Source organism: Onychomys torridus, chromosome 22 (assembly GCF_903995425.1).
Source record: "Onychomys torridus chromosome 22, mOncTor1.1, whole genome shotgun sequence".
NCBI classification, from domain to species: domain Eukaryota; kingdom Metazoa; phylum Chordata; class Mammalia; order Rodentia; family Cricetidae; genus Onychomys; species Onychomys torridus.
This window is the reverse complement of record NC_050464.1, coordinates 5,981,298-6,002,992: the sequence shown is the minus strand read 5'-3', so window position 1 is coordinate 6,002,992 and position 21,695 is coordinate 5,981,298. Positions and strand designations below refer to the sequence as shown.

General features: G+C 40.0%; 1 pseudogene; it reads left to right on the top strand.

Annotated features, from left to right (window-relative positions):
- The window catches only part of LOC118572590, a 53,513-nt pseudogene extending 32,307 nt beyond the window's left edge, over positions 1–21,206 (top strand).
- The last annotated feature ends 489 nt before the right edge of the window (positions 21,207–21,695 follow it).

Genomic DNA, 21,695 nt, shown 5'->3' with positions numbered 1-21,695 from the left:
TGTTGTACATTCATTTCTTTGAATTCTAGGAAATCTTTAATTTCTTTCTTAATTTCTTCCTTGATCAATTGGTGGTTAATTTGGGCATTATTCAGTTTTCATGAGATTGTAGGCTTTCTGTAATTTTTTTGTTGTTGTTGAAATCTAAATTTAAGCCATGGTAGTCTGACAAAATACAGGAGGTTATTCTATTTTTTCGGTTGAGATTTGCTTTGTGACAGCATGTGGTCAATTTTAGAGAAGGTTCCATGGGGTGCTGAGAAAAAGCTATATTCATTTGTGTTAGGGTGTATCCAAATTCCTTAGGCTGTATTTTTCCTTCAAGTGCTTTCTCTAGGGCTGGATTTGTGGATAGCTATTGTTTGAATCTGGTTTTATCATGGAATATTTTGTTTACTCTGTCTATGCCTATTGAGACTTTTGCTGGATATAATAGTCTGGATTGGCATCCATGGTCTCTTAGTGTCTGCATAACATCTGTCCAGGACCTTCTAGCTTTCAGGGTCTCCAATGAGAAGTCAGGTGTTATTCTGATGGGTCTGCCTTTATATATTACTTGGCCTTTTTCCTTTGCAGCCTTTAATACTTTTTCTTTATTTGGCATATTTCCTTGTTTGATTTTTATGTGGTGAGGGGACTTTTTTTGTATCCAGTCTATTTGGTGTTCTGTAAGCTTCTTGTATTTTCATCGGCATTTTCTTCTTTAGGTTGGGAAAGTTTTTTTCTGTGATTTTTATTGAATATACTTTCTGTGCCTTTGAGTTGTTATTCTTCTCCTTCTTCTATCCATATCATATTTAGGTTTGGTCTTTTCATGGTGTCCAAAACTTCCTGGACATTTTGTGTTATGACTTTTTTGGCTTTAGTGTTTTCTTTGACTGATGAATCTATTTCTTCTATCATATCTTCAACACTAGAGATTCTCTCTTCCATCTCTTGCATTCGGTTGGTTATGCTTGCATCTGTAGTTCCTGTTTGTTTACTCAGATATTTCATTTACAGCATTCCCTCAGTTTATTTCTTCTTTATTGCCTCTATTTCAGTTTTTAAATCTTGGACTGTTTCCTTCAACTGTTTATTTTTTTTTCTTGGCTTTCTTTAAGGGATTTATTGATTTCTTCCAATTATTTGTTTGTATTTCCCTCAATTTCATTATTGATTTCTTTCAATTTTTTCTTTGTTTTTCTTCCATTTCTTTAAGGGAATTTCTAATTTCCTCTTTATAGGTCTCTGTCATCTTCTTAAAGTCATTTTTAAGGTCGATTCCTTCTGTTTCTTCTGTGTTTGGATGTTAGGGTCTTGGTGATGTAGAACCTCTAGGTTCTAATGGGGCTATATTCACCTTTATGGTGTTGATTGTGTTTTTGTACTGGCATCTACACTTCTCTTCCTTCACTCAGTGCAAGTGGTGTCTGTGTCTGAGGGAGCCTCTCTTGGTCTGAATGATACTCTTGGTCCAATGGGAGCTCTTGGTCCCATCAGTGCTTATGGAATCTGTGTCTCATGGAGCAGCTTTTAGTCCAATCAGTGCTGGCAGCTTCTGCCTCAGGGAGCAGTTGCAGTCTCCAAGGGAGGGTGGGATTTGTGGCATGTGGGGCTTGAGGGTTACAGGATCTGATAGGGAATGGTAGTAGTCAGATCTGTCTGCAGGAGACCTGCCTACTGGCCTGAAACTTGGACTGCAATGGGTGGGTGGGGGCTTAGGGTTAGGTCCCTGGGCCCAAAGCCTTGAGGCTGGAGTATTTGGCTATGATGACAAAGACTCACCTCTTAGTCCATTTGGTGCTGGCAGGTTCCCCATTCACTCCATTTCCTTTTAACAAACACTTTAGTAACTACACATATTGCTGCTCTTCAGATATGGAAATCCCCATGTCCTTAACCCATCCTGGAATATTGCCTGCTCTGCACATACTTTACCTCCAGTCGTGGAGTGTCTGGATCTCTGTCATCTCTAAGATCACAATGTTGAACACCAATTGTTTGGTGTTTCTTGTTGCACTGATGTTCAAAGAAGAAAAGACTAGTTTCTGTGAACTGAACCTGGAATCTCTGTTCAGAAGCATATTTACTGAAAATACACAAAAGTTGTGTTTGGGATGCAGTGAGTTCCTCATACCAAAGTCTCTTTAATCTATTCTAGATGTTCTCTGAAGGAAGTCATCACACCCCTGCCAGCTCAGTCTTTATTGTACACTGTTTGCAGTACTTAATAATTCAAGACCTCCAAGCATGCCTGGATAATCTTGTGACTAAAGTAATGCAATGGAAGGAAAACATCTTCAGAAAAACAACAGTCACTCTTTTCTACTACAATTTCTTCAAGTTCTAGGTATCTTCAACAAACAAGTAATGCATTCTGCCATTACCCAAGATAGAGTGAGAAGCAACTTTTTCATTCTCATGTTTACCCTGGATGCAATGACTCTACTAGATATCCACTACAAACTGTTTTGTCTTTAAGTGACTCATAGTGTCTTGAATGATATTGCCTATCACTTTACAAAGTCTACACTAGATCCATGGTCAGACTCCCTAAGTTGGACTGGGACCTCCTGTGACAATGTGTTGTATAACCAGAGTGCGGGATATGTAACATGAGAATCAAAGTCTGCATTTGGGGTTCTCACATCAGAACCTGCCTTGGGTAAATCAACTGTTTCTCCCACACAGGTTGTTTGATGGTCATACACCAGTGTTAGCTATCACAGACACAGAGATGATCAAGAATGTACTAGTGAAGGAATGCTATTCTGTCTTCACAAACAAATGGGTAGGCAATTTGTTTATTAATATAAAAAATTGAAAGATTTTATGTTTGTTATTTGTATTTATGTGTACATGTGTGTGACTATATGAGTGAATGCCATGTGAGTGTAGGTTCTTGTGAAGGCCAGGAGAGAGTGTGGTATTCCAGACAGTTGTGAGGGGGCTGACATGAGTGCTGGGATATGAACCTGTCTCATCCAGAAGAGCAGCAAGTGCCCTTAACTGTTGAGTCATCTCTCCAATCTCTCCATTTTGCTAATTGAAAGCTTTATATTTTCTTATTAAATTTATTTTGTTTGGATGGTTTGCTTATTTAAATTACACACTCTGTAGACCAGGCTTAGTTCAGAGATATGCCTAACTCTACCTGCTTATGCCTCCCAAATTCTAGGATTAAAGGCGTGTGCCACCCTGCCCCCATCTACTGGATGTTTGTTTTTATTTTTATTATTTATTTTGGGATTTTCAAGACAGAGTTTCTTGTATGTCCTGGTTGTACCGCTCTATAGACCAGGGTGTCCTTGAAATTACAGAGTTCTGCCTGCCTCTGCCTCCTGAGTGTTGGGATTAAGGGCATCCACCAAAACCTCCTGGCTACTTACTGAATTTTAAAAAATGAAATAAATATAGATTCACAGTGACTACCACAATAATATACAAGCAGGGTCTGGCATTCATTTTGCTAATGAGGATGTATAAGTATACCACATTATTGTAATGTAGTTGCAGACAAACACTATTGTCATCTAGATTGTGTTTACATTTCCTGTCTCACAGGAACTTTCTCATGTCTGTACGGTGAAGTACTTAACCACAGGTCTAGATTTGTGTGGTGACAAGCACTGAGAATACAGAGCTGCTCCTTGACCAGGAAATTCCCTCTTGCTAGCCCATCAGCTATCATTTTCAGCTTGTCATCTTACTTCACTTTTTATATCCATTTTCCTTCTCAATGGATTGTAGGGTCAGTGTCAAGTCGGATGACTATTTACCTGGCCCGTCTGTGTGGGTTTGCTTGAATACAAATTACACACTTTTTCAGATTTGCTCTTAAACCTATGGCTTTATTGGTTAATTTTGTGTGAGGTATGATACTTAGTTCAATGTTCTCTCTCTTCTTAAATCATTCCTATCTCACTGTCCCACCTGGGGAAATCTGGTTCTCTCCTTCTACCCTGTGGGTCCTGGGGATTGAACTCAGGTTGATGGGCTTGGCAGCAAGCACCTTTACCTGCTAGCCATCTCTCTGGCCTTCATTCAGCCTTTGGTCATGGTGAAGTTGGCTGAAGGCCTAGTTTGCAGCTGCCCTTCATCAAGTGGAAGCCTTTTCCATTTCTTCCTGTTGTGCTGAGTACTTTCATATAAGGACATGTTGGAAGATGCCACAGCAGTATAAATTATACATATGGAAGGTAGAAGGATGTTCCCACCAGCGAAATAGAATTTTTTCCTAAAACAAACTAACTGGGTGTAGAAGTGGTTTAGTATCTGAAAGCTCTGAAGCGGATGGGGGAGGGGGGGTGTTGGTTGCCTACATCCACATCCAGTGGCTCAAAACAAACTGTAACTCCTGCTTTAGGAGATCCAACTCCCTCCTATGTCCTCTGAATACACTGAACACACATGTGCATATGTTCATACACTCATACTTACATACATACATATATACATAAATACATAATACATACATGTGTACATACATACAATACTAAAATAAATCTTTAAAAACCCAAGTATAAAATCCTTTAACTGTCTCAGGACTAGGAAGATGGCTCAGGAGTAAAGGACCTGAGTTTGGTTACCCAGAATCAATATAAAAGCTGGGAATAGCAGCATGCATATGTTACTTCAGAGCTATGTTTGGAAATAGGTAGATCCTAGGTGCTTGCTGGCCTGCTTTGTATCCAAACTAAAGCCTTCTAGATTGAGTGAGAGACTCTGCCTCAAAAAATGTAGTAGAGAGTTATAGAGGAAGATGCAAGACCACTGCTCTCCAACTGAGCATGCACACAGGCACTGTATTCTAAACACACACACACACACACACACACACACACACACACACGCACACATCCCCATATGAAGACATATCTTTTCACATTGCTAATGTAAATACAGAGCTGCAGAACTTGTCTGTTGCAAAGATAACTTCCCATCTGACCCCAATCCTTTTTCTATCTGCATAGCTCTGGAGAATCTGCTATATCTTGTTCCTATCTTCTCCTCAACCCTGGAACTAATTTTCCAACCACAGAGAGATTTAGATTTAGAAGGATCCTGAAATATAGATATTTGAAATATCAACAGGCAGCCCAGTGAGCACCTGATATCTCATGGACAGTGAGGAAATTCTGACTATTTTGAATCTGGCCTGAGGGTTGATCCATAGTAAACAGTCAGTAACTAAATTTTATACAGCAGTATCCACTTAGCACTTTTGCAACCATGGAAAATTTTGGACTTAAGGAAAGCCAAATTTGTATTTTTTTTTTTTTTGGACTCCAGGATTTGGACCCCTTGGGGATTATGAGTCAAGCCATCTCCATGTCTAAGGATGAGGAGTGGAAGAGAATGTGAGCCTTGCTGTCTCCCACCTTCACCAGTGGAAAACTCAAAGAGGTGACTGAAAGGCCTTTTAGGTGAAATGTTTGTGAGACTTGAGTCCCCACACTTAACTATGGATGCCTTTGTGTTTTGTGCTTAGATGTTCCCCATCATGGAAGAGTATGGAGATATTTTGGTAAAATACTTGAGAAGAGAGGCAGAGAAAGGCAAGCCAATCACCGTAAAAGAGTAAGTAGTGGTACATGCACTGTGGTTCTGGGAGAGGAAGGGCAACTGGGGCATAGGGTCATCATCTGTGTGTCTCACATGGTCCAGCTGCTCCTTCTTCCCCTTTAGACACTAGATGACAAAATATTCAGTTGAAAAAGAAACATGGTAGTACCAAGGTCACGAGGGTAGGGGAGGTCAGAGGGAAAGATGCTTGGTCAGCACTGGGGTGATTTAGACTGTCTTGCCCAAGAATATTAATTACTTCAGGCTTCTTGCTGCATGTGTTAAATTCCAATGTCTCTCTTCTCAGAGTTTTTGGGACCTACAGCATGAATGTGATCACAAGTACATCATTTGGTGTGAATGTTGATTCCCTCAACAACTCAAAGGACCATTTTGTGGAAAAGGCCAAGAAGCTCATAAGACTTGCTTTTTTTTTAAACCATTATACATGTCAGTAGGTATGTGTGATGGTTCTTCTGCCTTTTGACTCTCTGCTCTTGTCTGTGGCCATGTTAGTCAGTTCTGCCTTTCTCTTCCACACTTACCAAAACTAAAATCTCTATTGGTTTATAATTCACCCCCTTAAAGGCACAATCCAATATTTTTAGTGCATTCAAAGATCTGTATCCCCTTACTTTTGTTTGAGAACTTCATTTTTCTTTCAGACTGTATTGCTATAGCTTGCTTGAAAGTTGCTGTGTAGACCAGGCTGATCTTGAACTCATAGTGATCCCCCTACCTCTGCCTCCTGAGTGCTGGGGTTAAAGATGTAAGCCACCAGTCCTAGCTTTGATTTTAAATTCTTTTATCTACCCTTTGACAGTATCATATAGGCATACAATCTATCTGGATTATACCTACTCCTAACTCTCACCTCCTTCTTCCCTCAGACACCCCAACACATCTTCCTCCCAATTTATGTCCCTTCCCTTTTGAGTCCAATCAGTGCTGCCTGCCAGGATGCTGAACAATATTATTGGAGTGATCTCATGCAAGTGGTCAGTTCATGAGTGGGCCATGCCATGTCCAGGATATGGCACCTCACACCACCATTCCCTGGATTTTACTTTATTCCCACACCCTCTTTCATGATGTTCCTTGAGCCTAGAGTGGTGGGGGTGCTGGTATAGATGCTCCATGTAGGGCCCAGCACTCAACCATCATTTATTCTCAGCACTTTGATCACTTAGGAGTCTGCATTGACTGATGGTCCACATGGCCTGTTACCAATGTCAACTGCAGAGTACTTAGTTCTAGCCATGTTGCTCATTTGCACCATCATCCTTTAAACAGCCTTGACCTAAGCCACCACCAATTCACTTTCTGTATATTTACATATTCTGGGTATTTTATTCACATCAATGGGATAATAGACTATGTGGTTTCTGTGACAGGCCTCTGTCATTTAGCACATTATTAAAGGAAGCAAGCATCACAGTCTGCTGTGTCTATGACAAAGAAATATTCCACATCCATTGATGAACATTGTAGTTAGTTTTATGTTTTCTATGAATGCTGCTGCCATAAGCATTTGCATACAAGGTTGTGTTTGAATTTTTTTCATGTTTTGGGGGTATACATTCAGAATCATTGCTGCTGAGTGAAGAAGTTACCCTATTTTTAACATATTACACAGGCGAGCATATGTTTTCCAAAGTAGCTGCAGAGTTTTCTATGTCTTCTAGAACTGCAGGGGATTCCAGGTTCTTCATGCTCTGCGATGCTTGTCTCTTCCATGAATTTGATCATTGCCACTTAGTGGATATGCTGTGGGCTGAACCTGTGGTTTTGATCAGCATTTCCCTAGTCCTAATGCAATTAAAAAAACAAAGTTAGATTTTTTTGTTTTGTTTTTGTTTTAAGAATATAATACCTCTAAGAAACATGACCGATACATTTTTAAAAGATCTTTTAAAGATATCCTAGTTGGACCATATGTGGAAAATGACCAGGAAAAAAATCACTTCTTAAATAAAGGCACAATGGTGTGGAGGGCCAGGCAGAGAAACTAGTGACTTGGGAGTTCAAACTTGTGTGACTAAGCTGATGATGTGCTCTCTGGAGGTCATTAACAAGTGAAATGGTCATGATAGTCTGTTTTATGCTTGGTCACCTAGTTAGGCTGTCATGTACTCTAAGGTGAATAAGTATCTTTACAAAACAAACGGTGACTTTTCCTCACAATTCCACACTGGCTTGGAGAGACTAAGGTGGTAGCTGATATTTTATAGCCCATATTTAGTATCACCTGCCACAGTACAAGTATTTCATGAGCATACATTTATTTCATTCTCATTTAAGGTTATTGTCTCTGCTCTTCAAATATCTTACAGACAGTAAATTCAGCCACAGAGATCAAGTAATGTGAGAAACATCACTTGGTGCTAAGTATGTTGTTCACTGTCCCAACTGTAAACAACATCTCTGACTCTAATATATAAACTTGTCATGAGCAAAGAGTCTGAAGTAATAGGGAGATAGTTGTTAAGGTTAAGAGGACTGCTGGTACATCCACAGACTATGACACTTATCTACAACTGCAATGAGGTTATGGCTATTGAAATGGATTATCTAACAGTGGAAAGCCCAGAAAGCTCCTTAGCCATAGGAAATGACAGTATTTTTTTAATGTCTGAATTTTGATCATCTCTTCTTACATAGCTGAATTGCTTCAACATTTTTGAAAGAGTTATTTATTTTTATTTTATGTGTATGAGTGTTTTACCTGCACATATGCATACCACTTGCATGAATCCCCTGCCAAGACCATCATAAGAGGGTATTGAATCCCCTGGAACTGAAGTTACAGATGGTTAAGAGCAGCCATGTGCATGCTGAAAATCATACCTTTGTCCTCTGAAACAGCAACCAGTACTAAGGGCTGACCTATATCTCCAGACCCTGTAGTATTTTTTTGAGTATGTGCTGGGTCCAATTAGCAATGGTGTTTCATTTAGAGTTTTAATACTTTCTCTATCAATTACATTTCTGCGGCGAGCTCCTCGACCAGCGAGGAAGAACGACCACCATTCGAAGATTCTTCTCAGATCACACTTTATTGGAGCGCCTCTTGGTTGAGGGAGAGTGGGAGGTGAAGGGCCCCAAGAACCAAAAGGCAGCTGCTTATATAGGGAACCAGGCGAACGGGTCAGTCTGTGATTGGATCCCGCCAGAATGCAAGCACAGGGAGCCACGGGATAGGCTGAGGACATAAGGCGCATAATTACCATATACGCGCATGCGCAAACCTCGAGGCGTGCAGCCCAGCAAGCACAGCCAAATATGGAGTTGTTTACAGCAAAGCTGTCAGGAAGTTGGTGCCATCTTAGAATGGCGGCTCCCTACACATTTCCATACACAGTTCATGTGTCCTTTTGTCTACATCCCATTTTTCCTCACCACCTAATATCATTCTCTCCTAGTCTCCTTTTAAGCATTATTCCATAACCACATTTATACCTGGTCATTACAAGCTAGATTCAGGAAGTGAAGGAGATTGTGTGATTTTTTTCTTTCTTTCTGAGTTTTAGGTCACCTGTCATTGAGCTTACCTTCAAAGGGGCACTGGGTACCATATTCAGATATTGTGCTCACATGGCATGTGATTTATCAATGAGTCATCTCTCCAGACCTAGAGTTAGTTGTTTTAAATTTTTATTTTATAATGTAAAGTTTGATTATTTTATATTTAAAAGTGGAGGCTGTATGTAGTGGATAGCCATCCCAGCATTGGCCTGGAAGTTCCAACCCCCACTGAGGCTTCGGTAATGGTCATGCCCACAAGGCAGGGTGGAGGAGGAAGCAGAAGGCCCAGGATCAAGAGAAGGTCTCTCTCTTGGTTCCGGGACCCTGGACGCTGGAGGTAGACCAAGCAGAGTTCTCCAGAGAACACTGCCGGACTGAGCTATACCTTTGCCAGACCCTGCAACCTACCCCTTCATTTGTAAGTTACCCCACAAAATAAACCTCCCTTTTAACTATGTGGAGTGGCCTTAATAATTTCACCAATATCTGGCGCTCCATGTGGGGCAAATTCCAAAGGCCCAGGTGGCTCCCTCCCTCAGCCTACTCCCCGGCTGGTGGCTGGCGGGTACCTAAACCCACCTGCAAAGTTCCATTTAACCAGGGGACGCCTACAGGGTTCCATTCCCGAAAAAGGGAGCAGCTAGTCCGGTCTCAGTCCCCTAGCTTAGCCCCTAGATCAGAGAAAACCCGCTGTGAGTGAGGCATCCCCACTCCTCCCTGAGTGCCGGCTCCCCGCCATCTTGGCTCCTGCCTTCAGCTGCCGCCAGCCAAGGTCGACAGCAGGCCTTGCTTTGGAGCTATACCAACGCCTCCTGCTGGCTGAAAAGTGCTACTGCATCCCCCAAACCACGGAAAGGTAAGCTTCTTTCAAGTAAAAGTACTTGATAATTTTACACCTTAAAACTGACTAACAAATTTTGAGTAATTCTTGTAATATGGCTGACAACATTACCTCACAAGAATTTAAAAACCTTTTTGCCTGTATGATGAATGACATTTTCCTGGAAATATACGACCTTCCTAAGACATATCTGGCCTGTACCATTTTGACATTCATTGTAATAATTCACACAGTGTTCAAACACTGGTTTAATAATAAGAACAAAGATGAGTCATTATTGGGACTGATACAGGCTTTAAAAGTTAGCAATGAAGGCTTACAGAAAAAGATTCTGTCTATGGAATCTGCTGACCAGAACTTACATAAAAAGATTCTCTTTCTGGAATCTGCTAACCAGGAATTACAGGTTTTAAAAGATAGCAATGAAGGCTTACAGAAAAAGATTCTTTCTCTGGAATCTGCTGGCCAGGACTTACATAAAAAGATTCTCTCTCTGGAATTGGCTAACCAGAATTTACAAAACAAGCTTGTACCCAAAATTGCTTTTATTGATAATAAATATGAGTATTTAATGGATAGAACACTAACTCTCCAGAGTGAAGTTGTAGCTACTCAAACAATATATAAGGAAGAAAAATTATCATTACTTGATAAGATAAGGTCCATGGAATCATGTGTTTCAGAAGAACATAAAAACTTCCATGATTCCATAAAAAATATGGAATCCCTTACAAGAGAGGAGGTTTACTCCCTGGAACAGAACCTAGGTGCTCGTTTACAAGCCCTGGAGGAAACTCTCAATAAACATGACAAGGGACCTAATAAGAAGAAGGGCAAGACCATACAGGTTGCAACATCTCCAAATGGCTCTCATACAATGGCTTATCCTGTTATCATCCATGAGAAGCCAGCAGATGACACACACCCCGAGCCATATACGACATATACATTACAACCAATTTCAACAAGGGACTTTAAAAATATAAAGGAAGCAGTAGTTACATATGGGATACACTCCACATATGTAAAACAGATGTTAAATTCGTGGTCTACCTCACATAGAATCATTCCACATGACTGGCATCAGTTAATTTCAGCTGTTCTAGAATATAGCCAGCAGTTACAGTGGAAAAGCTGGTTGAGAGAAGAGGCAAGAAATTTAGAACAACAAGGTAAACTCAGAGGTTTTGAGATCTCCCAAGATCAAATACTTGGTGAGGGATGTTTCACTGACAGGAATGTACAAGCCATTTATGATGAGCATACAATATCCCTATGCTGTACAGCAGCTCTAAATGCTTGGGAAAAAATTCCAGAACCTGGAAAAGCAACTGAGGTATATACAAAGATATTTCAGGGATGACATGAACCCTTCACTGATTTTTTTACAAAGGCTGAACACAGCTATAACAAAAGCTGTATCAAATAAAGAATTAAGAAAAGTATTAACTGAGTCCTTGGCATTCGACAATGCTAATGCAGAATGCAAAATAATACTTACACCATTAGAGATCAGATCAGCCCCTTTGGAAGAATGGGTTCAGTATACTAATAGTGTTGAATCTCTTAACTACAGTAATGAGGCTTGGATAGGAGAGACAAATCCTAGAGGTGAAAGAAGGCCCCGTGGTACCAAATGTTTTAAATGTGGTACACCAGGTCATATAAGTAAAAACTGTACATGGGGTAATCCTAGAAGTAATACTCCTTCTAGGAATAGCCTAAACAGAAGACCCCAACCATCTCCTGGATTATGTAGAAGATATGGCAAAGGCCGACATTGGACCAGTGAGTGCAGATCAAAAATAGATATATGAGGCAACCCTTTAGTAGCGAGAAACACCTCAGGGGGCCTCTTGCAGGCCCCCAAATCAAATGTGGTAAGAACATTCCCAGCCACTGTGGAAGACATTCCTCTCCAGGACAACTGAATAAACCAATGCCTAATGTAAAAACCGATAATGCAATGGATGACAAAACAGCTCTGATAGATGAATCACAGTTTACAAAGAACACAATAAAACAAATATTTTGGCAGACTTCCATAAATGAACAAAGACCAAAGCTTAGAATTCGAATTAATGGCTTGGTTCTGGAGGGCCTGGTAGACACAGGTGCGGATGTGACTCTAATTACACCAAAATCATGGCATCCAAATTGGCCTCTTCAAGAGGTAGATGTCCAACTTTTAGGAATTAGCACCCTATCTCAGATAAAACAGAGTTCGAGATGGGTTGAATGCATAGGGCCAGAAGTACAGAGAGGAAGGCTGAAGCCATATGTAGCAAATGTAGCAGTAAATCTATGGGGCCGAGATCTGTTACAACACAGTGCAATACCCAGATTAAAATTCCTACACTCTCAGAAAAGGAATACAGGCCAATGCATGTTTCTAGGAATAATATCATAACATGCTATAAAAAAAGTCACAAACCATTCAGGCTGAACACAAACAGAGCACAACTTCTGTTGAACTCTCAAAAGTACCAACTGCCTTACCTTTAAAATGGCTAACTAATAAACCTGTCTGGGTTGGACAGTGGCCTTTGACAAAAGAGAAGCCATAAGCTTTAGAACAGCTGGTTCAAGAGCAGTTAAATGCTCAACACATTGAAGAATCTACCAGCCCTTGGAATTCTGTATTTGTTATTAAAAAAAAGTCTGGTAATTGGAGAATGCTGACAGATCTGAGAGCTATTAATAAAGTAATTCAGCCCAATGGGCTCCCTACAGACTGGGATGCCCTTGCCCTCTCTGCTACCCAAAGAATGTCCTATAATAGTTATTGACTTAAAAGACTGTTTCTTTACCATACCCTTACAAGAAAATGATAGAGAAAAATTTGCCTTCACAGTTCCTAATTAAAACAATTCTCAGCCAGTCAAGAGATATCAATGGAAGGTCCTCCCACAGGGAATGTTAAACAGCCCTACCTTATGCCAATACTTTATGCAAAAACCATTGGAGATAATTCGTGTAAAGTTTCCACAATCCATAATTTATCACTATAAGGATGATATCCTATTAACTGATCCAAAGTTAGACACATTAGAAAGCATGTTTGAAGAAGTAAAAAAAGTTTTGCCTCACTGGGGACTGCAAATTGCTCCTGAAAAAATACAAAGAGGAGATTCTATTAATTACTTAGGATATAAGATAGTTACAAAAAATTAGACCCCAAAAGGTACAACTGAGAAGAGATTGATTAAAGACTCTTAATGATTTTCAAAAGTTGTTAGGAAGCATTTCCAACTTATTGGGTATCATGGGAATACCCAAACATGGACCACAAAATTTGGCTAAAACTCTAGAAGGGGACAAAGAATTAAATAGTCCAAGAGAATTATCAGTCAAAGCTGATAAGGAATTGGCTCTAGTAGAAAAGACAATTTGAGAAGCACATGTGGATCATGTGAATCCAGAACTTAAATGCATTCTTGTCATATTCCCCTCCAGACATTCCCCCACAGGTATTTTGATACAGAGGGAAGATATTATATTGGAATGGATATTCCTACCACATAAACCAAATAAGAAATTAAAGACTTATATAGAAAAGATCTCTGATTTGATTCAAAAAGGTAAATTAAGACTTCGTCAGTTGACAGGAATAGACCCAGCAGAAATTATAGTACCTTTAACGAATGAGGAAATTTCGTCACTATGGAAAGATAATGAATACTGGCAGAGAGCCTGCAGTAACTTTTTGGGAGAGATTAATAACCATTATCCCAAAAGCAAGAGAATAGAATTCATAAAGAAGACTGAATGGGTCCTTCCTCACATTGTACGACACAAGCCAATTTCTGGAGTCCTCACATTCTATACTGATGCAAATAAATCAGGGAAAGCAGGATACAAATCAGGAGACTTAAGTAAAGTGTTACGAAGTCCATACAGCTCTGTACAAAAGGCAGAACTGTATGCCGTTCTTATGGTACTGATGGACTTCACAGAACCCCTCAATATAGTCACTGACTCTCAATATGCAGAGAGAGTTGTTTTACATATTGAAACTGATGAATTTATTCCTCATAATACAGAATTAACTTCACTATTCATACAATTGCAGGAAATCATCAGAAAAAGGGAACATCCTATATAACACATATCAGATCCCATACAGGTCTGCCAGGACCTCTAGCACAAGGTAATGATGAGATTGATCAGCTACTAATAGGTAATGTGCTAGAAGCCTCAGAATTTTATAAGAAACACCATGTAAATAGCAAAGGTTTGAAGAAGGATTTCTCCATTACTTGGCAATAAGCTAAGGATATTGTGAAAAAAATGTCCTACTTGTTCCTTCTATAACCAAACTCCATTACCTGCAGGAAGCAATCCAAAAGGTATACAAAGAAATGAAATTTGGCAGATGGATGTGTTTCATTTTGCAGAATTTGGAAGATTAAAGTATGTACACCATACCATTGACACCTATTCAGGATTTCAGTGGGCAACTCCTATGAGTTCTGAAAAGGCTGATTCTGTGATTACACACCTATTAGAAGTTATGGCCATCATGGGAATACCTGTACAAATTAAGACAGATAATGCCTCAACATATGTCTCCAATAAAATGAGACAGTTCTTTGCTTATTACAATATAAAGCATGTTACAGGTATACCACACAATCCCACAGGCCAAGCAGTCATAGAAAGATCCAATCAAACTTTAAAGGATATGCTAAATAAACAGCAACAGGTAACAATGACTCCTAGAAATAGATTGCACAGTGCTTTATTAACCTTGAATTTTCTCAATGCTGATGAGAAAGGAACAACAGCTGCAGAGAGACATTGGACGACAGACAAAACTCCTGAGCTAAACCAACCGGTTTATTTCAAAGATGTGTTGACCTCAGAATGGAAACCTGGATATGTCCTACGTTGGGGAAGGGGTTTTGCTTTTGTTTCCACAGGAGAAGAAAAGCTATGGATACCAACAAAACACCTTTCCAGTACTCTTTCCATTCCTCATCCCAATATATGAGATGTTAAATGTCTCTATAGTCTCAAAAGATTCAACAGCATTTTTCAAAAAGCTCACGGACAGAATGAAGGAAAATTGCCTGGATTGTAACTACAAGGTAAAAAGTGGTGGTCCCCTGAGAGGTTCATGGTTTGATAATGTGTTAGGCTGTGAACATGTGAGCAGTGTGCTGTGCTTGATATATTGTGTATCCTAATAAACTTATCTGGGGGTCAGAGAACAGAACAGGCCACTATATTAAACATAGAGGTTAGGCATTGGTAGCATATACCTTTAATCCTAGCATTCCTGAGGCAGAAATCCATCTGGATCTTTGTGAATTCAAGGCCACACTGGAAATAGGCAAGCATGGTGACAAACACCTTTATTCCTAGCACATGAGATCTCATGTCTTGCTTGGGAAAGACACATACCTTTAATCCAAGGAAGTGATGGCAGGAAGCAGAAAGGTATATAAGTCTTGAAGACCAGGAATAAGAGGCTTTTTTAAGCTTTTAGGCTTTGAGCAGCAGTTCAGCTGAGATCCACTCAGGTGAGGACTCAGAGGCTTTCAGTCTGAGGAAAGAAGATCAGCTGAGGAATTAGTAAGATGAGGTTAACTGTGGCTTGTTCTGTTTCTCTGATCTTTCAGTGTTGACCCCCAAACCAGGTTCTCCTGAGTTTTTTATTTGATAAGACCATTTAGAAATTCATCTACAGTATGCTTCCCTTCATCTATCAGTAAAGGTAGATAGAATATGATAGATAGATAGATAGATAGATAGATAGATAGATAGATAGATAGAATATTAATATTTCTGGGCGAGGAAAAGTTAGAGCTTTGAAAAATGGATTGAGAATAAGACTGAAATTAACCCTTAGCAGTAGGAATGAAAACTAGATGCATAAGGACTGAAATTTTAAAAAATGTCAAGGTACAAGAGCTACATAAGACCAAGGCCACCAAATCTCCAGCATAGATGAGAGAGGACCTCTCGAAGCCTCACCCCTCACTGAAGAACTATTGGAAGTTGATGGCTGCAGAAGGAGGGTGTGGCCACCAGTAGGTTTCCCCTGCACCAGTGGATGGCCCCACAGCCAGGCACATATGGGCAGCACCAGATGGACTCAGTGGGTTATTAAAAAAGAAGAGTTCATGAAGTTTGAGGAAGAACTGTTACAAGGGATAGAGAAGGAATGGAATGGAGGAAATGGTGGGGTGGATATGACAATATCTCATTGTATATATGTATGGAATTCTCTAAGAATACATAAAAATGATTAAAAGGGGGAAATACTATTATCTCCTTCAAAAATATTCTCAAAAATCAAAGCTATTGTTTAAAATTGTATCTCTTGTAATTTATTGTAAATGTGGTTGATGTAGTAGCTGGATGGCTTCCTGGCTTAGCCACTGGTGCTTTTGTTCTGTGATGACTCTAGCAACACTAACTTGAGTAATCAAAACTTCTGTACAGCTGATCCACCTCTGACCTCTGACCTCACCATTGACCTTCTGTTTTAGCAACTTTTCTTTCTGCTTCCAGCACTGAGTGGATTTTCTTCAGCTGATGATGAACACTCATAACAATTCCAAAGAAAAAGATTCTCATAAAGGTAAACAAGGACTCTCTAGTCTATGGACAAGGAAGCTCTCAGGGAGTGGTCAGACCACTCAGAAAATATGTGGGAAGGTTTTCTAGCTGAAGAATACCTCAGTGGAGTTGTTGAAAGAAGGATATGGCTATTGTCTCCAGGGAATTTTCTGGGAGCACAAGGACACAGTTTTGTTCTAAACATGAAGGATAGCCATGATGGAAATCTTCAGCAGACTCTGTGTGTTACCTAGGTCTTTCCCACAACAGTGACTGGGAACTGTGTCTAGACTCCAAACATCCGGTCAGGAGGCATGCACTTAAATGGTGCTGGTGTTTTCTTGGAGTTCCTGGTGTACATGTGTACATTCTCTACCTTAATATGTGCTAAAGATTTACTTTTCTTTGTGTATTGAATAAGTGGTATCCTGGAAAAGCCTCTTATACAAACACACTTGTTCTCTTTATTTACACACTTAAAAAATCACTTACAAATTTTTATCTTCTTCAGGTAGCATATGCATGTGTGTGCACATGTATACACCAATATGCCTGTGTGAATGTCAGAGGAAGGCACCAAGTGTCTTCCTCAACCACTCTCTGCCCTATTTCTTCCACATAGGATCTCCTATTAAACCTGGAGGTGGTTGGCAATCAGAAGGTCCCTATGACCCACAGAGTTGGTGTTACAAGTGTGTGTTACCACACTTGGCTTTTTACATGACAAATGAGGATTCAAACTCAGGTCTTCATGCTTGTGCAGCAAATATTCTTATCCATTGAGATATCTCTAGAGCCTCACAGCTATGATTATATTTTAATTTAAAACTATTATTACTATCACAGTTGCTAATTTTCAGACTTTAACCTATATGTGGGCTTCAGTAGCTAATGTAAAGGGATTCTTCCATTCTTATATATTTGCTTATTTCTAGTACATACAATTTCATTTGTATAACAATGTGATCTTCTAGGTCCCCAAATTTGCTAATTAAAGTCATCATATATTTTATGTTTCAAATTCTCTCCAGTTTGTCCACTTGAAACCCTTTCATGTATTCAGCTAACTTCAAATTCTTGTATGTCTCCTCATCCTTTTAAGGTTGGATCTCATGTAGCCAAGGATGACCTTACATTCATGGAGTTTCAATTTAGTAGCAAGTGCCTACACTAATTGGAAGAAAAAATTTCCAACAACAAAATCATAGCACTCATGGAAAAGATTTACATCTGCTTATAACTCCAGCTCTATGGGCCCCCATGGCAGAGAACCCATGTGCAAGCACACACACATAAAAAAAAAAACAAAAAAAAACCTCAAGTTCTAGCAGAGGACTGGAGTTGAGTTCTCAGCACCTATCTGTAAGCTCACAACCTTCTGAACCTCCATCTCTAGGGGATCAGATGCCTCTTCTGGACTCTAAGTGTATCTTACACATACATGGCCCATGATCAGATGGATACAAATGCACATAAATAAAAATAAAAACAAATCTCATGAACAGAATAAATTACATGTCCTGAAGTTGCCCACTGATGATGATGAAGACCAGATCATAAACCATGGGACATCCTGACTGGAGCAATCTTCACCTTCTCTGGCTGTGTCACATGGATGTGAGAGTGATAACCGCCCCAGGGAGACTGAATGATTTCTACGTATCTACCTCTAGAGAAACAGGACCCTCATTAGATTTTCTCCTCATCTCTTTTGTGATAATCCATCCTGACCTGACTTTCCTAAAGTATTTTCTTACTTTCAGCTCTGTCTGACATGGAGATCATACAGTCAATTATCTTTATTTTGGTGGCTACAAAACCACCAGCAACACGATTGCCTTTGCCCTGTACTCTCTGGCCACTCACCCTGATATCCAGAAGAAACTATAGGAGGAGATCGATGTGGCTCTGCCCAATAAGGTGAATGGATGGTGCTTGGAGAAGGGGGGAAAAGGAGATACCTCATCATCCTCAGTAGTGTGTGTGTGTGTGTGTGTGTGTGTGTGTGTGTGTGTGTGTGTGTGTGTATCCTAGACCTACACTGGGCATTTTTCTAAATCACTCTCCACCATGTTTTACAACATGCTTATCACTGGATCTGGAGCACATTAATTCATTAGGCAGTCTGCCCAGGCATGCATTTACTCTGTGTCCCCCACACCACTGCTGGAATTATAGATGTTTGCCACTGTGCCTGACTTTATGAATGATGTGTATCTGAACTCAGGATTACATAGTACATAGTTCACAAACTGAGACATCTTTAAGCCTCAAGTAACAGTTATTCTAATCACTTTGTTTTTATGGGTTTTTTTTGTATGTTTGTTTGCTTCTCCCCCCCCCCCCCGAGTCAGGGTTTCTCTGTGTAGCTTTGGTGCCTGTCGTGGATCTCCCTCTGTAGACCAGGCTGGCCTCGAACTAACAGATCTGCCTGGCTCTGCTTCCTGAGTAATGAGATCCAGGACCTCCAGGATCATTTTAATCACTTTGTAAAGGGCTGGATAGATGGCTAAATAGTTAAGAGCACTGGCTCCTCTTTTAGAAGATCCATCCAGGTTTGATCCCAGTCCCCAAATGACAGGTCTCGGCCATCTGTAATGCTAGTTACAAGGCATCTGATACTCTCTTTTGACTTGTGTGGGTACTGCACTCACATGACGTACAGAACAGATATGTGGGCAAAACCTCTAAACATATAAAATAAAATAATTTAAAAACCATATGAAATGTTTTGTGAGTGCCTAGGACATTTTCAATACTCAGTTCAGCTTTGGAGCTACTGAGAACTCAAGACACCAATGCAGACCTGCTGAAAGTTAATGTAAAATCCCAGGACAAATATTTTTCTTTCTTCTGAGGAGTCTCCCAACTATGATAAACTGATGGAGATAGAGTACCTTGACATGGTGTTGAATGAAATATCCAGATTATACCCAATTGATAACAGACTTATGAGGGTCTCTAAACAAGATGATTAAATGGATGGTGTATTTATTCCGAAAGGGTCCACAGTAATACTACCAATTTATGCTCTTTACCATGACCTACAGTACTGGCTAGAGCCTGAGGAATTCCATCCTGAAAGGTACTAGAATCCCAAGAGTGTGAACTCACCCAGAACCATGTGTGCCTATCTATACTATGGTGTCTCTTACAGGATGATGATCTAAATGTTATTTTACATTCATTTGGATTCTGTGAGAATGGCAGAGAAAAGGAAGAAAAAAAGAGAGACTGGGAATAAACTATGAGAATATAAATACAGAGTGTTTTTCTTCTCCTACCTCAAGTAGCAAATGACCAACTTAAGTGTGAGACAGGAACCTATTTTCCTTCCATCTAACTGGCACATGCTTTTCAGTGATGGACCCAGCATTATCCTGAATGGACTTTTAGAGTTTAGAGATCTATTCCTCACCCTTTTTTTATTCTTTGACAGTTGCATGCTTGTATAATGTATTTTGGTCATTTTCACCTCACATTGCCCTGTCTCTTCTCCCTCCCACAAGGTCCCTATTGTCCTCAACAAGTCTTCCTCCTGTTTTCATGTCTTCCTCTTTTCTTGTGACTCATGAGTTTAATTAGGGTTGCTTGCATAAGAGTAGGTATAGGAGTTATTTGCTGGAGAATGAACAACTCACCAAAAGCTACATCATTGAAGAGAGAGTTCCCCCTACCCCAGAAATGATTAATTGTCAATATCTCTTTAGGGAGGTGGCACCTCATGAACTACCTTCCCCATTTATGACAGAGTGTATCAACATGGGTTCAGTCTTGTGTAAGCAACCACAGCTGCTGGGAGTGCATGAGTACAATGGCAGTGTCATGTCCAGATGATAGTGTTTCACAGCACCCCTTTCATTCCCTGGCTCTTATGTTATTCTGCCCCCTCTTCCAAGATATTCTTCATGAGCCTTGTTGGAAATGATATTGATGTACCATTAAATGCTGAGCACTCCACCATCACTGTTTTTCAGCATTTTGATCATTCATAAGTCTCTGTCTTAACTGTCTCCCACAGCAATCAGAAGCTTCTCTAAGACACTAAAAAATTAGGAGCACAAATTTTTGTATATAAACATAAATATTTGGAAGACAGTTTGATACCATGTCCACTTAGGAAAACAACAGTAGTATTTCACCCTTAGAGCCTGTGACCTCCATAGCCATTACATTTTGACCAAATTTTCAGTACCAGGCATTAATTCCCTTTGTAAATTGGAACTTCAATCTAACCAGACAGTGGTTGGTTACCGCTAACCCATGACACCATAATTACACTAATGGACACAGAGGATGAATTTTCTGTCAAACAGAAGCTGTCTTATCTACCATGTGGAAACTCTTATAGGTCAAGGGAGATGGACAGGACCTTTAGTGTACAATTTCTCATAGCTGAATACCTGGAAGTAGAAGTTCAATGAACCTTCCCCAAACAACCTGTATGTTACCAGTTAGATGTCTAAAGGCAGATACATGTATGTAGCTCTTATGTTTCTACCCTTTGTTGACTTATCATTCATTACTCTGTGTCTCCAGGTTCAGCAAGGAAAACAAGGGCAGCATCAATCCTTATGTATACCTGCCCTTTGGTAATGGACCCAGGAACTGCCTTGGCATGAGGTTTCCACTCATGATCATGAAACTTGCTCTCACTAAAGTGCTGCAGAACTTCTCCTTCCAGCCTTGTAAAGAAACACATATGAGGGGAAACCTATCTCTGTAAATGATGTTTTGTGGGAGACAGTTTATTTCAACTGAAGGTTCTGTATGTAAAAACAAATATGCTTGTTTGAGGTTTGCTAATTTGATTGATGGCCCAAATGAGTTATTTGCATCCAGACAAGAACTGAGGTGCTTTTGGTTCTGGGTCAATATAGATCACAAGTGTAGCATTATGAAGAGTTAGTGCAGGGCAGTATGACAGGATTATATGCATTCTGTTTGAAGTTCCAGTCATGTCCATTGGAAATTGGTTATGTCACGTGCCATCAAGAGGTTCAGTGATCATGTCTTCATGTTTGTTGGGTGATGTATTCTTCTTCAGGAACTCACAGGAGCCCTCTTCTGACAGTCTTGTCAACCACTAGCTGTACAGTAACAAGTCATACATGGGGTCATGGATGTTTGTCAGTTGGAAAATTCTTACCTAGCACCACAAAGCTCTGGTTCCAATCCTCAGAACAAAATCAAGTGGCAGTGGTGATGAATATCT